Genomic DNA, 17459 nt, shown 5'->3' with positions numbered 1-17459 from the left:
ATGACAAAATGACAAATTGTAAACTCAGATAGCGACAGTGATATCCAAATAAAAAATGACAATCTATAAATAAACGCATAACAACTGAAATACCAAAATGCAAAACATAAACGTTACGAAATTGTGCACCAATCTAATAAGATATGTGAGTTATGTAGGAAACAATAGATAAAAATTATACACACTTAAACTTGATTTAAATTGATGCAGAATACGTGTCATATGGATCATAACTTTAACTATTGGTGAATCAATATAGTTCACTGCTCGGTCTTCTTCCAGGTTAAATCAAGAAGTGCACCGAAAATCAGTGGCGCCAGTAGGCCTATGACTTGCAATAACAATGTGAAACAAGCGAAATCTCATGAAATGGTTCTTACAGAGAAGTTTTAAGGTGTGCAAATGTTCTGGAATAACTACCGATATGCCACGATTCCTCAGTGCTTGCTGGAATATGTCTTAGCATAGGGATGGTAGTTATCGTTGAAACAACTGGTTTTGGGTTATATCAGATCCTTTCCACGCCAGTTTAACTTCACTTTTTAAACCGCTCAAAATCTTTTATTTCAGGAAATAACAGATTTTCAGTTTTATATGCCTATTATTTCCTGTAATAAACCCTAGAAATCGACCAAAGATTGAAAAAATTTGACTCTGAGTTTCAAGATGCAGAAAATCAAAATATTAAATTAAATAGGCAAACAAAAGAAAACTTAATTCGTCCACTATTTGCTGCTTTTTTAGAAAAGTGAGAACTGGTTGAATACTCCAAAAATCATCAGTATTCTATTGATTCAAATTTTTTGAAACATTGCAGAAAAATTGTATTGTTATTAGGGATCATACCCCTTCTTGGGCACAACGAATCGTCAGTGTTAAGCAGTGAAAACTGTGTCTGAAGAACTGTTCTTCGTGTTAATATCTCCGTTTTCAAGGGCTACAAGCAGATAAAGTAATATTATGCGGACACAGACAACAGATTAGCTACTTTCTATTTTTATTGCGTACGATGAATGGATTGTTGTTAAGCATTTAATTTGTTTTTGCTACCATCATTACCTTCTACGTTTATTATTTTACAAAAATAGCAGACAAATTTTTAATGTTTTAATGCAAATGCTGCCACTTCTTAATAATATTCCAGACTAAGGTTGATAGGATTCTGCGATACAACGGATGTCCGGCGACGACGTCGATAAATTACCGTATGGACCAGGTGGGAGACAAATCTTGTGCACGGCTCATCTACGCTGACGTTAAGCCACAACGCACGGCAATAGAGACAATATTGTCTCACCAGCGCTGTACCAATTCTTATGCCATGTGTTTGTTGCTCTTTACTGTCGGCATTGCTATTAAAATACTGCTGATCGTCTTTCCCATTTTCTATAGTAACGAAATGGTTCAAACCAAAGCAAATTTTACAAACAAAAATTGCTCCTTCTTTAAAACAGATTTATTTAAAAGCAAAAAATTTTAGCGCTGCTGTTACGGCTAATCGATATTTTGTTCTTTTTACTTGGTTATTGGTAAAAACCAAAAAATTCCTGTTGCAATAGAAACCCAACAAATAACAAAAAATACCGGTTATTCAGAATTAAAGCACCGGTATCGGTTTTAAGCGGTCTTTTTGTTCCCTCTCTATGTTCAGATTCTTTCTAATATTTTATTTTTTGGTTCATGTGTGGTCTACGATAAGTTGCTGCACAACCACTTACATACAAACCCTTGATATTGATCATGAGGTTGAAACTGGCCAACACCAAATACCAGTATTACATACAGTTACGGCGTGAGCTCAAATGTATTTTCATTTAACCAGTATTTGATGGCTACGAATCAAGTTGTGAAGAAGACAACTGTTATTTTTGTGGTTATGTCACTGACAGTAGATACATTACCTATTGTCGGTACCGGTTTGGATTACCGCGATCGACGGTTTAACATCTGCGTGTGCTTGTAGGCTTGTCTCAGCTTGATGGAATAATTTATTTACGAAACCCTTCGGTCGAGACAGACAATATTACACTGCAACCGATAACTCTTGCGAAGGCGTGAGAAAAGTTCAGTACGGTAAATTATTCCGTATCTAACACACTTGGATTCACGCTTTCGCTACGGAGTAGAACGTGGAACTGAAATCAATAACCAAAGAATAAAACAAAGAACAAATATTGCTTGTGTACAGCGTCTCTGGCGTCCAGCGGGAAAGTTTCGCAGCACTGTACTTCCAAACACCCGAGCATGTCACGGCGCTGGACGATGACAGAAGACGCCACACCTATTCCTGAACACGGAATATTACAGGACTTGATTGACCGTTGCTGAGAACATCATCGTTACATAAGTAAATGAAGTAAAATAGTGTAGGCTCATCATGAGGAACTGGCAGTATATTTGCTTCAGTTTGCATTAGTGCAGGACGTTACAGGAATGACGGTATGAATGTTCGCCTGTCTGGCCTTCGAACCTGTGATGATTTCGGCCGTATATTCCAGAATCATGAAAACAAGTAATTTTGTGGTTTGTTCGCTGTAATTAATGGTGTCCGCTGGCAAACTACTTCGCACGAACGCAGACTGATTATTCGTTTGCATCTGTAACTGTGGGGCCAATTAAAACCGTTCAAATATTAAAGCCCGAATGTCAGATGTGTGACAGCGGCCGCCGGTGACAGATAAACGGCCAAATTACAGAGTGTGACGGCTGCAGCCGCATTGTCGGTCAGTACTTTATGTGGCCTTTGTCACTGTCCGGAGACCGACAATTTGTCACATGTGTGGAGAACGGCGCATCTGTTCAGCATGCGTTTCAGACCGTATGAAGTACACACTGCGGTGTCCCCAGTGGAGATTCACGAGCCCCATAAAACTGCAAACAAAGGCACTCCAGCCTCTAAAACAGCAGTAACAAGCCTTCACGACTGCGGCGCTACCAGATTCAAAAATACGCTAGTAAATATTCCAGACATTTTCAACCGTATGACAAGATTCAGAGTCGTTTGATGTGGGAATTACGGCTGGAACGAACAGTTGTAAATTATAACTGGTGTGCTAGTTTTACACCGGTTTAGTGAGACGTCCTTAAAGCGACCATGTCTACAGAACTTCTGATGTCACCATTCATTTCATTCAGCGACAAACAGTTTTAAAGCTTACGTATTCTTGACATGGTCAGTCTGTGGGCGATCTGCAATGAATGGCAACTGAAGAAAAGTTCACAAGCCAGGATGGTTAAAAGAGCAATTTACGAGTATTAGATGACCGGTTTCGATAGAGCTATCAACATATTTTGCAACATATTATCCATCTGTGTTACAAGTCCCTACGCAATGGATATGTACAGCTCACTACCATGAACATCACTACAAAGTAACATGTCAAATGTAAAATTATTATTTACAAACATATACATAATTTTATGTATGTTGTACATTCGTAGGTGGGGATATTGAGCAGCCAAATAATTGTTAAAATTCATGGTGAAACCTTCGGCTGTCATTTACTTTGCACAATTCGCTACTAGTTTCGGTCAATGACCACTATCAAGCTGAAGGTATCACCATGAATTTTAACAAATATAAACATAATTATACTGCGCCGACTGCAAGTGTTCATATTCACTACCAGCTGGGGCATACAGTGGGCTGTACAAAAGCAATGTGATGTGATGGATAATACGGTATAAAAATTCAGAAGCATAAGATCCGATGATGGCAACATAGCACTGTCGAAAGCGATCATCTAATAAAATCCTTATTTTTTAGCGATCTTAGCTTGTGAAGTTTTCTTCACTTACCAATTTTTAATGTTCATATATGTAAAATAATATGTTTAACAAATCCTGAACTGAAACTCCAGAGCATGCAGCAGTTTGATCAGTAGAAAGCACCAATCAGAATATGAAATTATTGAAAGAGTATTGCGTTCATCGTGATATCAAGTGAAGACATATTGTAACCTCCGCACAATATTTAAATAAATGTTAATTTGAAATGGAGCCAAGTGTAACCTCCCAACAAAAATAATGTTTAATAATAATGCAAAAATGGTGCCAAGCTTAAAGTCCCCACAAAAATTAAGGAATGAAAATTGACCAAAAACCACACAATAATGAACCATGAACGAAATGGAACCTCCTAACAGAAATAATAATATCTGGTAAATTTTATTATGACAGCAGCGCTGACCTTCGGCCCTGTATTCTGAATAACAAAAGCAAAATTCTTACCTCAATAAAAACTGCATCTATATCTGCTCTTATTTATCGACACAGCATCGTACAATGCAGGCGTATATTTTTTTTTTTTAATTCTTGGAAGGAATGCATAGGAAATATTCTTTAAATTGAAATGAATGCTTTTTCTTCAAAAGAGTGAAAAAATTTTTTAAATTGAAATGAATAATTTTCTTTAAAGGAGTTACTTTATAAAAAAATTATTATTGGGGCATTTTTTTCTGAACAAAAATTAATTACGATTAACATACATTATTAAATATGCGCAAGGCTGCTTCTTTACCTTCTACAACAATACTCATCCTCCAGAGTCCTGACCAGAGTCGCGAGCAGAGCACACAGCCGACGCATGCCGACTCCCTACTACCGTATCCGACTGACTACTACTGCAGATTCACGCAGACTAGCGCAGACTCGCGACAAGCAACAACTAACGATAAACTACTCTCTGGTCAGAGATTCTGTCATGCCTCGCCCATCGCCGGCGAAGCATACACCTTACATAACCCTCCACTGGGGGGGGGGGGGGGGGGGGCAAAAATTTGGCAGCGATGGTGAGTCAATTGGACTTGCCATGAGCAACAAATTTTCTTAATTAATTAACTTTACAATCGCAGAATATGTACATATATATAGGTGCAGAACATGAAATAAAATATAGTGCACACGCACTGAGTACAGACATATCAAGCAATGGCAAAATGTATACACAATGAGTACAAAACATATTAACAAATGGCGAAAGTGCATATGCACTGTAGTAGTGAACATATCAGGAAAACACAAATGTATAGGCAACGAGTACAAATCATATTGAGAAATGACAAAAGTGCACACGCACTGTAGGTCAGAACATATCAGGGAATCACAAAATGTATAAGCAATGAATACAAATCATGTTAACAAAATGACGAAAGCTCACACGCACTGTAATACAGAACATATCTGGGAATCACAAAAAAAATGTATACGTAATGAGTACAAATGGCATAAAGTGCACACGCACTGTAAAACTCTCTAATATTTTTACAACAAATAAACATATCAAGGAGTGAAATAAAGTGCACACGCACTATAGAAGTCTTTAGTATTTTTAAGACAACTGATCTTGTTAACAAATGAAATGAAGTGCACACGCACTGTATATGTCTTTATCATTTTACAAGAATTAGGAAAGGAATGGGAAGGATTGCGTCATGGTTGTAGCACTTTAGGTTGCACGCAGCTGCACTGAAAGTCCATATCTTTCCACAGAAGCACAACACCAAGTGAGACAATCTGAAGCTCTTTTCCTTGAAGTATTAATCAGTGTAGCCAAGACACCTCAATGTCGTAATAATATTCCATGCTATCATTTTGGTAGTACACTAGGTACACCAAACAGTGGGAGCATAATAACATCTCCATCGCTCAAGGTGGTGGACAGCATGTCATGTCAACACCATGTTCTTGTAAAGTAGACCAACGTCGAATCAGTGCAAAAACCAAATATAGTGCTCCATGATCATGAGGATAGACAGGACAAATGGATATTGCAGTAATTTCTGGTAATTAGGTCAGAAGGTGAAGGACATTAAGTCACATAGTAGTCTTCATTGAGAATTACACTAGTCTAACAACTGATTTGAGTAATTGGTGGTACTCATCGCCCAGTTACTGAACATTTCTGTACCATGTATGTAGTATTACAGAATAATGTTCATAAAATTAACCGAATATAGCAATTATTGGCACTCATTGCCCATTTGCATACCATCAGAAGTCATCATTCAAAACAGAAGCTAATGAATGGCATAGTATTAACATAATTCACTTAAGTATAGTAATCATTGGCATCATAGGTAATCTTATTACAATAAACAGTGTCATTCATTGGCCAGTAACAAAGCATTTTTTTTGTATTATTCAGAAGTCATTACTCAAAATGAGTTAATTATTGGCATAGCATTTATACATAATTAGTCTAATTATAGTAATCATTCGCATCATAGGTAATCTTATTACAATAAACAGTGGCATTCATTGGCCTGGCATCATAGGTAATCTTATTACAATAAACAGTGGCATTCATTGGCCAGTTACAAAGCATTTTTTTGTATTATTCAGAAGTCATTATTGAAGTGACCTACTATTCAGAGCTGATCAGTATTATTCAGAACTCTCTTAAACTAGTAGCATTATTTGGGACTGGTAATTACTTTGTTTGCTTTTGAGTTATTGCTGCAAATGAAGATGTGTAACGTCATTTGTCATGAGTCAGCTGTAGCAAGGTTATGAAACAAGTAGAGTATATGTGATCACATTAATAAACGACATAGGTTTAATAAACAACTATTTATACCACATTAATTTCATGAATAATTTCTCCTGCAAAATATACAAAATGGATTATGAAACTGAAAGAAGAAATGCATATTATGCTGAAAAGTAGTGAAATTCGAATGAACAGGTAGTGAAATGTGTATAAAAAATATGTGTTCTCTAGCTGTCCTTTCCAAAACCTTCAGTCATCATACCATGCGATATAACACATACTGTCAAAACGAACTGCAACAAATACTTAAATAACTACATAGCATCTCTTAACTAACAGCAAATATATAAACTTCATCATTATTTTCATCTGCAAAGAAAAATTTCATTATCCATATCACCATAACTCCATTATTATCATCACCTGTAAAGAAAAACTTCATTATCCACATTAGCATATTCTTCATCATTATTCATCACGATTCATTATCATCTGCAAAAAAGTCACTTCATTATTCATTATACAACTATTCCTTATTTCTTGCATATTTCATCACTAAAACTAAGATGTGTAGTTCTGTCTGACAGCCTGCATCAATCGCCTCGTATTCTGAAAGAAAAAATTTGTTAAGACTGCTATCATACGATGTGTATAGTATATTCTTGTTAATGCTTGTTAATTCTGATCCATTTACTCTTCATCACGAGGTATTGCATGCTCTTTCGTTCATTCCGAAGGTGAAATTCCCATTTCTGTTTAATTTATTTCGTTTACACGTTATTTCTTTCTGAAAATGATGAACAAAGATTAATGTCTTGCATTTAATTCATGTACCCATTAGATAAAAAGTGGTTTATAGTAGTATAATTGAGCATACAGCATAGCATGACAGAAAACGTAATATGTCAAAAACATCGACAGTGTTCAGAAGCAAAAATGTACACAGTGTATCACAATGTAGCAGCAAAAAAAAAAAAAAAAAAAAAAGTAAAGTAGTCACGATGTTTAGCTATCATAAGGCAAAATGTTAAAGTCAACTGGTGTTTGTTATATTTTAAATATTTAATAGAGCATACAAACAAACAGGAAAACAGTCATACATACTTAAAAATGGAAAATATGCACGGTCTAGGGTGTATAACGACAAGAAATGTGATCTTGTTTGTGTACAGCTTGTATGTTGTGTAGTTAATAGAGGCGAGAATTGAAGACTTTAATGGAGAGAAAATTTGATAAAATTAATATATGACTATATAGAATTGCATAATTATTCGTAAGATATTTAATTTTATCTGGAAAATGTGCACTGTCTAATGTGTAACGACAAGATAAGCGACCTGCTGACCTTACCTTGCCGGGCACTTGCCAAGAAAAAATTACGATAATCATCAGTAGCTGTTCATGTGAATATAATAGCATAAGTGGTCATAAAAAAAATTAGGAAATGGCACTACAGTGTGGTAAATCATAAAGTATGTTCATTCAATAAAAGGTTTTATGTTGGAGACGTGGTGGTTCCCTTTGGTTTTTCTGGTTCTCAAAGTTTCGACGTGTACTGCATTGGGTGAGGAATGCTGCGAATTCGATATGGACCTGCGTATAGAAGCTCAAATTTACTGCACCTAACTTTTCCTCTTTCGATAAATAGTGTGTACGTACTAATATCTTCTGTCCAATGTGAAAGTCACGGCGTATACAAACCTGTTTTTGCTGTCTTCTCCGGCGCTCTGCGGCACGTTTGATGTTGTTCAGCGCAATGTCAATTATTTCATGGTGTCGTAGTCGACGAGATGTAGGAAAAGTTACTAATTCTTTAATTTTGTTGGGTGGTTCAACATTTTTCAGTATAACAGACGGGGATAGCATAGTAGATTCATTCGGTATGGAATTAATTACATCTTGGAATGAGAGTATGTGTGTGTCCCAATCAATATGTTTTTTATGGCAGTAAATTCTACCCAGTTTACCAATTTCTATCATTAATCGTTCGCAAGGGTTCGAAGAAGCATGGTACCTGGATATATATATCGGAGAAATGTTTCTAGCTCGTAACATACGTGTCCATATAGCGGATCGAATCTGTGGTCCATTGTCGGAAATTACTTTCAACACATGCCCTACATGAAATAGAAAATGTTTTACAAATGCTTTCGAAACAGTTTTGGCAGTAGCTTCGCGTAACGGAGTGAAGGTAGCAAATTTTGAAGTGAGTTCAACAGCGACAAAGATGTAGCAAAAACCTCTATTAGTCCTGGGAATCGGACCAAAAATGTCTACAGCGGCCATATGTCTCAATTTAACAGGAACAATGGGATGTAATCGAGGAATGTGTGAAGTCGTGTCTGATTTAGCTTTCTGGCAGATTTTACATGACGCTAAAACTCGTCGTATACGTTTCTCCATGTTGGTAAAATAACAGTTCTGTCTCAGTATAAGAAAACATTTTCTAGCTCCGTAATGTGCGTAACTTAAATGAGTATACCAGATTAATTTGTTAACAAGTTCGTCAGGAATGCATAATAACCAATTGTTGCTGTCAGGATGAGAGCGGCGAAACAGAATGTCATTGCGTGCAGTGTAATGGTTTCTAATGGTAACATTATTCCTATCTTGCCAAAGGTGTTTGATTTCTTTCCACACGTTGTCTTTACTCTGCTCTTGCGCTATGTCTTGTAATGACGACGAAATGAAATTTTCAAATGCAACTTGTTGAATGTACATGACGCTGAAATTTGCTTTGCAGAAGTTGGTTGCGATGTCTTGCTGATTGTTGCTGAGAGAACGGGATAGTGCATCTGCTACAATATTTTGTGTGCCGGGAATGTGAACAAATGTAAAATTAAATTCCTGTAAATAAAGTTTCCATCTACCTAATCTGTCGTGTGTAAATTTAGCCGAAAGTAAAAATTGTATCGCTCTATGGTCTGTATAAACGGTAGTGTGTCTTCCATAAAGAAAATGCCTAAATTTGGTAAAAGCCCATACAACACATAATGTTTCAAGTTCTGTAACAGAATAATTTCGTTCATCAGGTGACAGAATGCGACTTGCAAAAGCGATGTTTTTAATTACTGTACAACCATCTTCTTCAATTTCCTGAAAAATATGTACGCCTAAAGCGGTGTTAGAACTGTCGGTGGGAATGGAAAAATTTCTGGTAAGATCTGGGTGTGATAAAAGTGGTGCATTCAACAAGGCTTGTTTCAGGTTCACAAATTCAGAATGTTCTTGCCTATCCCAAGCCCAAAAAGTGTTTTTACCTGTCAATTGACATAATCTAGGGGTGTCTAAAGCAGAGTAATGAATAAATTTACGAAAAAAGTTAATTAAACCCAAAAAGCTGCGTAGTTGTTTCTTCGTCGTAGGAACAGTAATGTCACGTAAAGCTTGAAGTTTTTCCGGGTCAGGCGTAATGCCCTCTGCTGAAATTACATGTCCAAGAAATTTTATAGAAGTTTTGCCAAAGTGCGATTTACTGAGATTAACTGTGAGTCCTTGTGCACGAAAAGTTTGCAACAGTTGTTCAAGAATCAGATTGTGTTCAGACCAGTTAGCTTCTGCAATAAGAATGTCGACTACGTACGTTGTGATTCTGTCTTTAAGTTCTGTCGGAAGTATTGTATTCAAACCGCGAATAAAAGCTGCTGAAGAAATTGTTAAGCCGAACGGTAATTTACAAAATTGATAACAGTCACCAAAACAGAAAAAAGCCGTGTACTTTATGCAGTTCGGATGGAGCTGAATTTGCCAAAATCCCGATTTCAAATCTAATGTGGAATAAATAGCAGTACCATGAAATTTCTGTAGAAGTTCTTCTAGTGTCTGTGGGCGATCTGTTTCATTAATAATAATGTCATTGATGTGACGCGAATCAAATACGAGACGAAGTGAACCATCCTTTTTCTTAACAATATGGAGCGGGTTTATGTACGGACTAACTGCCGGTTCAATAATTCCTTGGTCAAGCATAGCTTGCAATTCTTTCTTAACTTGTTCTCTGTGTATATACGGAATGGGATAATGTTTGGCTTTAAATGCGTCGTGCTGTTTAACTTGAAATTCATACATAAAACCGGACATAGTACCAGGAACGTTGTCAAAAACTGGAGCTTGCTGTAAAAGAATTTTGTGTAGTTGCATGCGTTCGTCGTCTGTATTTGCACTGCTTTGTTTAACTTTATCAGAAATCGTCTGTATAACGTCATACTCAGTTTCGTCTGGAGTATTATAGTTGTATACGTACGTATCTGTGAACAATGTGGAATTACAGTCTATGTTACGTGATGCGGAAATGACCTCTGTACGATTTTTTGTTCTTCTGCAGATAAATAATGCTGAAATTCTAAAGCCAGTTGTACATTTTCATCCTTCAACATTAAATAGGAATTTTGAAAGTCAATAATGGCATCGTGTTGTGCCAGAAAATTCGTACCTAAAATAATGTTTGTCGTCAATAAGGGAATAATCCAAAAATTTGAGTGGAATATATGACCTGCAATACAAAATGATAAATGTGTGTGTAATTTAACATCTACTCCTTTACTCGATACTGCTCCTTTTACTTTTGTTTTACCTAATGGTAACGTAGGATAGGTATTCTGTTTGTTACACTCGTTGAAAGTTTCTTCATTAATAACTGACATAGGTGATCCAGAATCGATTACTGCTGAAAATTTCGATGATCCAATTTTAACTTCGATGACAGGGTGTGAAACAGTTTTTTGAACAACTGGTCTTTCCTGCAAAAGAGTGTCTCGGGTGTCGTCAAAAGTAATAACATTTTCGTGAACAAGATTCTGTGTATCTGAAGTATTGCTTACGTTGCTGGAAGATGCAACCTGTACTGTATCTAGTCAAATTTTATCTGACGTGTTATTATTTTCAGGAGGATTCTATGGCATTTCGACTATTTGAACTGTTCTGTTATTTCTTCCAGACGTATTACGTTCTGGATGATACCTACTGTCTGGTTCATTCATGATGTGTTGTTCCGGATGTTCTTGCTGCTGACAAGACCGACTGTTATTAAACGTACGCTGATAATTGTGACCATTATTTTTACGTCTGTCATGATAGTCATTTCTATACGGTGCATTCCGATAGGAATTGAAATAGTGTGTTTTCTGTACGTACTGATTCCCTTGTTGCTGTGTGTTACTATTTGTTGAGGCTGAGACTATACGTGCACGCGGCGAAACATTAAAGCTTGGTTGACCTTGTGCACTACATTGTTGGTTAGGTATGCTAACCGGTTGGTTTTGATGCTGTTGCGGTGAAAAACGTCTATTGTTACTAAAATGCGGTTCTTGTTGCTGATAATTTTGACAATACTGATAATTAAAATTTTGTCTGTTATTAGAGTTCTGGTGGTTGTCGTTCCTGAACCATCTATTAGCTTTGCTATTGAAATTGCGTGGCTGGTCGTAATTGCTGAATGTTTGTTGACCTTGGTTATTATATGAAAAATTTTTGTTTATAAAGGAATAATCCGATTGCTGCACTTCTAAAAGCTGTAACAGATCTCTGAATGCCGAAATATTTTCTTTCTGTTGACCCGTTAGAAGTGACACTCTTAATGATCGTGGCAATTTAGAAATACATAATTGAATAAGTGCAGATTCACTGTATGGTTCACTTAAGTACTGGTTTTGTTGGACCATGTGTTCAAAAAAATGTGTGACACTGGGAAAATTTGAGTTCTCATAATTCGGTGAACTAATTAGTTGATCTTTAATTCCACCCTGTGTCGTCTTCGACCAATACGCTGACAGAAAAACATTCTGAAATTCTTCTATCGAGTAGCATTGTCTCGCGATCGGTCTCATACGAGTTGCCGGTTCGCCTTCCAAAAAACTGCAAATAAATTCAAGTTTATGTGTTACGGGCCAAGTCGGTGGAAAAGCAAAGCTAAATTGTTGTATCCAGTCCAAGGGGTGAATCTGTGTTCTGTCATTTTTAAATACTTTAAATTTTCTCACGGATAGAAAATGCTTATAATCAAAATTATCGTCTCGGTATGTCTGAACAGGTTCACGATTGTATGAGAATCTATTTGTCTGTGACTGTTCGGAATCTAACTAACGTACTCTGTGTAAATTATCTAAATTATACTGGCTGTGTGAGTCTGACAAATGTTCGCAAAGTGGCGTCTGCTGTGATGTATTAAACGCTGAAACATTTTTCATCTCTGTTACCTCTTGCTGTAAAGTTGTCAGTTTTCTGCATAGTGTATTATTAGACGAATCTATCTCACTGATCGTCTGCTGTAAATTTTGGAATTCAGGTGTTTGATTAAACGAAATCGGCGAAGTGTTGTCTGATTTGCCGTCATTATTACTTTCAATAACGTCAATACGACTGGCCAATTAATCATATTTTTCGATCAGTATTTTTACCTGATCATCGTTTTTAGTGTCAGAAGCATTAATTTGTGTTTGTATTTTACGTGTGGTTTTGTTCAATTTTTTAACGTCAGCTTTGATGACATCCTGTGTTAGTTCTAATTGTTCGAGTCTGTCAGTCACTGTTTGAAAATCTACTTTGTGTGTATCTGTTTTTGATTTAAGATCGGAAATTTCATCATGCAATTCGGTGTTCAACTGTTTGATGGTATTAATTTCGTCCGATACTGTAGCAATATTGTTGTCTACGTATGTTTTTGCTTTCGTAAACAATTTACGTTTATCTTCCTGTCTCTGTGCAGTAATCGTTTCCATGACTTGTTGTTTTACTTTATTTTGTTCCTGTATAAATTTACGGAAACGCGTTTCACTGTTTTGTAGGTGGTGATTAAAACGTTCGTCAATTTGACTGTTCTGTTGGTCGAATTTCGCGTATATTTTTGTATCCAGTGTGCGCGCAAGTTCTGCTGTCATCAATTTAAACTTGTCGCGTAACTGTGTTGCTTTTTCAGAGCATTGTTTAGCGACTCCACTAATTTCGACTCTAAGTGATTCTGTTGTAGCTGTTTGCATATCCCTTAATTCTTGAGCAAGAGATCTAATTTCTTCACTACTTTTCCTAGCGCAAGCCTCAATTTCCACACGTAATTGTTCTTTAGTATCATGACACTGCGCGGCAACGGCTGTAATCTGTTCACTAAGCTGTCTGGAATTGTTGTCTAATTTTTCATTAAGGTTGTCTTGTTTTTCATTAAGCTGTTTGATCTGTTCACTAAGTTGTTTGGAATTGTTGTCTAATTTTTCATTAAGTTGTTTGTTCTGTTCACTAAGTAGTTGTTTGCTCTGTTCACTATTTTGTTTGAAGTTTTCACTATTTTCTTGTCTAAGATTCTCGTTAAGTTGTATCATTAATGCTATGACTCGATCCATGTCAAAACTAGCTACTGTATTCTTTGTGCTGTTAAATGGCGTATCTGCAATTGTCACGTTTTCTGTAACCATTTGGTTACTGTGTGATTCTTGAAAATGTTCGCCAATCGGATGTGCACTGTTAGTCCCTAAATCGGAATTAAATAAATCTGACGTACTTGGAGTACACTGTTCATTTTCATTAGAAAAAGTTGTCTGTTCGTCACGTAAATTTTGCAAACCGGGTGTGTCAAGCTGGGCAGCGCTCATTGCAACAGAACGACCCGCGTTATCAATTGTCGTTAAATTAACAGAGGACACAATTGATTTTGTCTGTTCATCACTAGGATCAAAAACAATATTAGTGGTCGGTACGCACTGATTGTCGCAAGTACTATAGGTCATATTATTTGACTCGGCTATTTCACTCATTATACATCGCGATGTACTGTTAACAGTTTTTCGCGGCATTTTTCACTAATCAAAATTATTCACAAATGAAACAAACACAATGCAAAATGCAACAAACACAATTATAACAAAGAGCAACAAATTGCCGATGATCTGTGGGAGAGAGAGTGACAAATTAGTAAATGCGTTGCGCCAAATGCTAATTACATTTAAGTAATTAAGAGCAGATATATACTTATCAGAAGATTCACAAAGAAATACGATCCTGGCCTGATGTCGCCAAGTGTAATCTCCACACAATATTTAAATAAATGTTAATTTGAAATGGAGCCAAGTGTAACCTCCCAACAAAAATAATGTTTAATAATAATGCAAAAATGCTGCCAAGCTTAAACTCCCCACAAAAATTAAGGAATGAAAATTGACCAAAAAACCACACAATAATATTAATTAAATAATGAACCATGAACGAAATGTAACTTCCTAACATAAATAATAATATCTGGTAAATTTTATAAGGACAGCAGCGCTGACCTTCGGCCCTGTATTCTGAATAACAAAAGCAAAATTCTTACCTCAATAAAAACTGCATCTATATCTGCTCTTATTTATCGACACAGCATCGTGCAATGCTGGCGTATTTTCCTTTTTTTTTTTTTTTTTTTTTTGGTTCTTGGAAGGAATGCATAGGAAATATTCTTTAAATTGAAATGAATGCTTTTTCTTCAAAAGAGTGAAAAAATTCTTTAAATTGAAATGAATACTTTTCTTTAAAAGAGTTACTTTATAAAAAAATTATTATTGGGGCATTTTTTTCTGAACAAAAATTAATTACGATTAACATACATTACTAAATGTGCGCAATGCTGCTCCAGAGTCCTGACCAGAGTCGCGACCAGAGCACACAGCCGACGCATGCCGACTCCCTACTACCGTATCCGACTGACTACTACTGCAGACTCACGCAGACTAGCGCAGACTCGCGACAAGCAACAGCTAACGATAAACTACTCTCTGGTCAGAGATTCTGTCAGGCCTCGCCCATCGCCGGCGAAGCATACACCTTACAATATGTTGTGATAAGTAGAAATCATTTCGCATGGCGTAAAAACGCTGAAATATATCTCGCTTGACAACCATCATATTCAGGTATAAAAAGTTCTCCTTAGAGCAGTTTGGAAGGCAGCTGTGGGAGATGTCATGTGGTGTGAGGTAGCTTTTTGATACGGATATTGTGAAAAGACCGCCTAAATTGTGGTCCTTCTCGACGATTGGCCACTGCGTTCGGAAGTTAAGCGCCAAAACGATAATCTTCTGTCATGAATATTAGAAAACTGAAGAGCGTATTTACTTGCATTTCAAAGTAAAGCATCTCTCAATAGCATGCTATCATTCGATGATTTCACAATTACTAATAACCAGCAGAATAATAAATAACTGCTAAACGAAAAGGGAGACGAAGCACTTCGGTTATCTTGGGATCACACCTAACGTGGATGACGGGCGAAGTGGTTCGGCTGTAATAATATAGCTGTTTCGGCAGTCTCGGACGACAGACATGTTATACGCCGCGGTCGGCATCAGGTTAACACTTTAGTAGCTGTGTATGCTTATTTCGAAATGTAGTTGAAAACAGTGTGATTGTAATTACGGAAATACGCAGTTCATAATTTTGTTGAAGAATGGAAACTGTGACTCTAAAGTGGAATGTAATTTTGCAGTTTCTTACGTTCTGCTAATAAAAAGCAAATGGCATCCCGTATTAACAAACTAACTGGAAATTTAATTATTTCTAAACTATTTCTTGCTCGCGAAGAGTTTATTACAGCCTCAAGATAACGGATTCAAGACCTACTCGCTGTTTTCTGCGCAGGGGACGACAACTACAGAAGATGAACGTTAATTAGAACTTATGCATTACACTCGGGACGGTGGAAGCACCTCGCGTGTACAAATGAAGTCAGTGACACGTCATCTGTGGTATCACAAGGGAGGTATGAAGGAGAGAAGTCTTAGAGGGAAGGGGTTTATCATATGTACGTATATATCACCCTCTCACCCTTAATCTCTTTTTCAGCTTGCCGTAATGCTACCCACTGACGTCAGCCGAGAAGATACAATTGATGAGAATGATTAGCTGGATAGTTGAGGGCAGTTGGGAACGAGAGTAAGTTGGGATCGGACGAGAGTGAACATTGGCGAATGGGATCAATTTACGTGAAGAAAGAGTGACATAATTAACAGATTGAGACAAAATAATGAGGGCGGAAGATACTACTGCATACTGAATGTTGGAACAAGTTTATTGTTTTCGTCATAGGAAGCCGACGACTTGTGATGTCAGCGTTGTTTGCATGTCGCAGAAACTCTAACAAGGGAACCTCCCCATCGCACCCCCCTCAGATTTAGTTGTAAGTTGGCACAGTGGATAGGCCTTGAAAAACTGAACACAGATCAATCGAGAAAACAGGAAGAAGTTGTGTGGAACTATGAAAAAATAAGTAAAATATACGAACTGAGTAGTCCATGTGCCAGATAGGCAACAACAAGGCGAGAGCAAGCTCAGGAGTACCGTGGTCCCGTGGTTAGCGTGAGCATCTGCGGGACGAAAGGTCGTTGGTTCAAGCCGTCCCTCGAGTGAAAATTTTAACTTTTTATTTTCAGTTTATGTAACAAACGCTTATATTTTCATCAATTTTTTGGCAGTGATTATGACATCCACAAGAAAACCTAAATCGGGCAAGGTAGAAGAATCTTTTTACCCATTCGCCAAGTGTACAAGTTAGGTGGGTAGAGAACATATTCCTGTCATGTGACGCACATGCCGTCACCAGTGTCGTATAGAATATATCAGACGTGTTTTCCTGTGGAGGAATCGGATGATCTATGATCTTGCGATCAAATGTTTTCGGTTCCCATTGGAGAGGCACGTCCTTTCGTCTACTAATAGCACGGTTTTGCGGTACGGTCGCAAAACACAGACACTAAACTTATTACAGTGAACAGAGACGTCAGTGAAAGAACGGACAGATCATAGCTTTGCGAAAATAAAGAAAGTAAACTTTTCACCCGAGGGAAGACTTGAACCAAGCACCTCTCATTCCGCAGCTGCTCACACTAACCACGAGACCACGGCGCTCCTGAGCTCACACTCTCCTTTATGTTGCCTATCTTGCACATGGACTACTCAGTCTGTATATTTTGCTTATTTTTTCATAGTTCCACACAACTTCTTCCTGTTTTCTCGA

The sequence above is a fragment of the Schistocerca nitens genome, chromosome 5 (assembly GCF_023898315.1).
Source record: "Schistocerca nitens isolate TAMUIC-IGC-003100 chromosome 5, iqSchNite1.1, whole genome shotgun sequence".
NCBI classification, from domain to species: domain Eukaryota; kingdom Metazoa; phylum Arthropoda; class Insecta; order Orthoptera; family Acrididae; genus Schistocerca; species Schistocerca nitens.
This window is presented reverse-complemented; position numbering follows the sequence as displayed.